This window comes from Phalangium opilio, unplaced genomic scaffold (genome assembly GCF_054372755.1).
Source record: "Phalangium opilio isolate 3A_F unplaced genomic scaffold, DU_Popi_V2 ptg000017l_1, whole genome shotgun sequence".
In the NCBI taxonomy this organism is placed as follows: Eukaryota; Metazoa; Arthropoda; class Arachnida; order Opiliones; family Phalangiidae; genus Phalangium; species Phalangium opilio.
The window spans coordinates 13,133,230-13,138,694 of NW_028324151.1; positions in this window are offsets into that span (position 1 = coordinate 13,133,230).

Here is a 5,465-nt window from a genome sequence, read left to right on the forward strand (position 1 = left end):
CAGGTATTGTGGAAAAACTCTGACTTTTTCCGTTTCATTTGAGATCCCATAACACCGCTCCCGGGTGGGCTCGAACCACCAACCTATTGGTTAACAGCCGAACGCGCAAACCATTGAGCCACGGCAGCTCAGAAATTAAATGGTTGTCAGGTATTGTGAAAAAGTTATGACTTTTCACGCTACATCTGAGACCCCACTACACCTCTCCCGGCTGGGCTCGAACCACCAACCTATTGGTTAACAGCCGAACGCGCTTACCATTGCGCCACGGAAGCCCAAAAATTAAATGGTCGTCAGGTATTGTGGAAAAACTTTGGCTTTTTACGTTACATTTGAGACTTCACAACACCGCTCCCGGGTGGGCTCGAACCAGCAACCTATTGGTTAACAGCCGAACGCGATAACCATTGCGCCACGGAAGCCCAAAAATTAAATGTTCGTCAGGTATTGTGGAAACACTCTGACTTTTTACGTTACATTTGAGTTCCCATAACACCGCTCCCGGGTGGGTTCGAACCACCAACCTATTGGTTAACAGCCGAAAGCGCTAACCATTGAGCCACGGAAGCTCAGAGATTAAATGGTTGTCACGTATTGTGGAAAAGTTTTGACTTTTTACGCTACATCTGAGACCCCACAACACCTCTCCCGGGTGGGCTCGAACCAGCAACCTTTCGGTTAACAGCCGAACGCGCTAACCATTGCGCCACGGTAGCCCAAAAATTAAATGTTCGTCAGGTATTGTGGAAAAACTCTGACTTTTTACGTTACATTTGAGACCCCATAACACCGCTCCCGGGTGGGCTCGAACAACAAACCTATTGGTTAACAGCCGAAAGCGCTAACCATTGAGCCACGGAAGCTCAGAAATTAAATGTTTGTCACGTATTGTGGAAAAGTTTTGACTTTTTACGCTACATCCGAGACCCCACAACACCTCTCCCGGGTGGGCTCGAACCACCAACCTTTCGGTTAACAGCCGAATGCGCTATCCATTGCGCCAAGGAAGCCCAAAAAATAAATGGTCGTCAGGTATTGTGGAAAAACTTTTCTTTTTACGTTTAATTTGAGACTACACAACACCGCTCCCGGGTGGGCTCGAACCACCAAACTATTGGTTAACAGCCGAACGCGCAAACCATTGAGCCACGGCAGCTCAGAAATTAAATGGTTGTCAGGTATTGTGAAAAAGTTATGACTTTTCACGCTACATCTGAGACCCCACCACACCTCTCCCGGCTGGGCTCGAACCACCAACCTATTGGTTAACAGCCGAACGCGCTTACCATTGCGCCACGGAAGCCCAAAAATTAAATGGTCGTCAGGTATTGTGGAAAAACTTTGGCTTTTTACGTTACATTTGAGACTTCACAACACCGCTACCGCTTGGGCTCGAACCAGCAACCTATTGGTTAACAGCCGAACGCGATAACCATTGCGCCACGGAAGCCCAAAAATTAATGTTCGTCAGGTATTGTGGAAAAACTTTGACTTTTTACGTTACATCTGAGACCCCACAACACCTCTCCCGGGTGGGCTCGAACCACCAACCTTTCGGTTAACAGTCGAACGCGCTAACCATTGCGCCAAGGAAGCCCAAAAAATAAATGGTCGTCAGGTATTGTGGAAAAACTTTTCTTTTTACGTTTCATTTGAGACTACACAACACCGCTCCCGGGTGGGCTTGAACCCCCAACCTTTCGGTTAACAGCCGAACGCGCTAACCATTGAGCCACGGAAGCTCAGAAATTAAATGGTTGTCACGTATTGTGGAAAATTTATGACTTTTCACGCTACATCTGAGACCCCACAACACCTCTCCCGGGTGGGCTAGAACCACCAACCTTTGGGTTAACAACTGAACGCGCTAACCATTGCTTCACGGAAGCCCAAAAATTAAATGTTCGTCAGGTATTGTGGAAAAACTCTGACTTTTTACGTTACATTTGAGATCCCATAACACCGCTCCCGGGTGGGCTCGAACCACCAACCTATTGGTTAACAGCCGAACGCGCAAACCATTGAGCCACGGCAGCTCAGAAATTAAATGGTTGTCAGGTATTGTGGAAAAGTTTTGACTTTTTACGCTACATCTGAGACCCCACAACACCTCTCCCGGGTGGGCTCGAACCAGCAACCTTTCGGTTAACAGCCGAACGCGCTAACCATTGCGCCACGGTAGCCCAAAAATTAAATGTTCGTCAGGTATTGTGGAAAAACTCTGACTTTTTACGTTACTTTTGAGACCCCATAACACCGCTCCCGGGTGGGCTCGAACAACAAACCTATTGGTTAACAGCCGAACGCACTAACTATTGAGCCATGGAAGCTCAGAAATTAAATGGTTGTCAGGTATTGTGAAAAAGTTATGACTTTTCACGCTACATCTGAGACCCCACTACACCTCTCCCGGCTGGGCTCGAACCACCAACCTATTGGTTAACAGCCGAACGCGCTTACCATTGCGCCACGGAAGCCCAAAAAATAAATGGTCGTCAGGTATTGTGGAAAAACTTTGGCTTTTTACGTTACATTTGAGACTTCACAACACCGCTCCCGGGTGTGCTCGAACCAGCAACCTATTGGTTAACAGCCGAACGCGATAACCATTGCGCCACGGAAGCCCAAAAATTAAATGTTCGTCAGGTATTGTGGAAAAACTCTGACTTTTTACGTTACATTTGAGACCCCATAACACCGCTCCCGGGTGGGCTCGAACAACAAACCTATTGGTTAACAGCCGAAAGCGCTAACCATTGAGCCACGGAAGCTCAGAAATTAAATGTTTGTCACGTATTGTGGAAAAGTTTTGACTTTTTACGCTACATCCGAGACCCCACAACACCTCTCCCGGGTGGGCTCGAACCACCAACCTTTCGGTTAACAGCCGAATGCGCTATCCATTGCGCCAAGGAAGCCCAAAAAATAAATGGTCGTCAGGTATTGTGGAAAAACTTTTCTTTTTACGTTTAATTTGAGACTACACAACACCGCTCCCGGGTGGGCTCGAACCACCAAACTATTGGTTAACAGCCGAACGCGCAAACCATTGAGCCACGGCAGCTCAGAAATTAAATGGTTGTCAGGTATTGTGAAAAAGTTATGACTTTTCACGCTACATCTGAGACCCCACCACACCTCTCCCGGCTGGGCTCGAACCACCAACCTATTGGTTAACAGCCGAACGCGCTTACCATTGCGCCACGGAAGCCCAAAAATTAAATGGTCGTCAGGTATTGTGGAAAAACTTTGGCTTTTTACGTTACATTTGAGACTTCACAACACCGCTACCGCTTGGGCTCGAACCAGCAACCTATTGGTTAACAGCCGAACGCGATAACCATTGCGCCACGGAAGCCCAAAAATTAATGTTCGTCAGGTATTGTGGAAAAACTTTGACTTTTTACGTTACATCTGAGACCCCACAACACCTCTCCCGGGTGGGCTCGAACCACCAACCTTTCGGTTAACAGTCGAACGCGCTAACCATTGCGCCAAGGAAGCCCAAAAAATAAATGGTCGTCAGGTATTGTGGAAAAACTTTTCTTTTTACGTTTCATTTGAGACTACACAACACCGCTCCCGGGTGGGCTTGAACCCCCAACCTTTCGGTTAACAGCCGAACGCGCTAACCATTGAGCCACGGAAGCTCAGAAATTAAATGGTTGTCACGTATTGTGGAAAATTTATGACTTTTCACGCTACATCTGAGACCCCACAACACCTCTCCCGGGTGGGCTAGAACCACCAACCTTTGGGTTAACAACTGAACGCGCTAACCATTGCTTCACGGAAGCCCAAAAATTAAATGTTCGTCAGGTATTGTGGAAAAACTCTGACTTTTTACGTTACATTTGAGATCCCATAACACCGCTCCCGGGTGGGCTCGAACCACCAACCTATTGGTTAACAGCCGAACGCGCAAACCATTGAGCCACGGCAGCTCAGAAATTAAATGGTTGTCAGGTATTGTGGAAAAGTTTTGACTTTTTACGCTACATCTGAGACCCCACAACACCTCTCCCGGGTGGGCTCGAACCAGCAACCTTTCGGTTAACAGCCGAACGCGCTAACCATTGCGCCACGGTAGCCCAAAAATTAAATGTTCGTCAGGTATTGTGGAAAAACTCTGACTTTTTACGTTACTTTTGAGACCCCATAACACCGCTCCCGGGTGGGCTCGAACAACAAACCTATTGGTTAACAGCCGAACGCGCTAACTATTGAGCCATGGAAGCTCAGAAATTAAATAGTTGTCAGGTATTGTGGAAAAGTTATGACTTTTCACGCTACATCTGAGACCCCACAACACCTCTCCCGGGTGGGCTCTAACCACCAACCTTTCAGTTAACAGCCGAACGCGATAACCATTGCGCCACGGAAGCCCAAAAATTAAATGTTCGTCAGGTATTGTGGAAAAACTCTGACTTTTTACGTTACATTTGAGATCCCAAAACTCCGCTCCCGGGTGGGCTCGAACCACCAACCTATTGGTTAACAGCCGAACGCGCAAACCATTGAGCCACGGCAGCTCAGAAATTAAATGGTTGTCAGGTATTGTCAAAAGTTATGACTTTTCACGCTACATCTGAGACCCCACTACACCTCTCCCGGCTGGGCTCGAACCACCAACCTATTGGTTAACAGCCGAACGCGCTTACCATTGAGCCACGGAAGATCAGAAATTAAAAGGTCGTCAGGTATTGTGGAAAACCTTTGGCTTTTTACGTTATATTTGAGACTTCACAACAGCGCTCCCGGGTGGGCTCGAACCAGCAACCTATTGGTTAACAGCCGAACGCGATAACCATTGCGCCACGGAAGCCCAACAAATAAATGTTCGTCAGGTATTGTGGAAAGACTCTGACTTTTTACGTTACATTTGAGATCCCATAACACCGCCCCGGGTGGGTTCGAACCACCAACCTATTGGTTAACAGCCGAAAGCGCTAACCATTGAGCCACGGAAGCTCAGAAATTAAATGTTTGTCACGTATTGTGGAAAAGTTTTGACTTTTTACGCTACATCTGAGACCCCACAACACCTCTCCCGGGTGGGCTCGAACCAGCAACCTTTCGGTTAACAGCCGAACGCGCTAACCATTGCGCCAAGGAAGCCCAAAAAATAAATGGTCGTCAGGTATTGTGGAAAAACTTTTCTTTTTACGTTTCATTTGAGACTACACAACACCGCTCCCGGGTGGGCTTGAACCCCCAACCTTTCGGTTAACAGCCGAACGCGCTAACCATTGAGCCACGGAAGCTCAGAAATTAAATGGTTGTCACGTATTGTGGAAAATTTATGACTTTTCACGCTACATCTGAGACCCCACAACACCTCTCCCGGGTGGGCTAGAACCACCAACCTTTGGGTTAACAACTGAACGCGCTAACCATTGCTTCACGGAAGCCCAAAAATTAAATGTTCGTCAGGTATTGTGGAAAAACTCTGACTTTTTACGTTA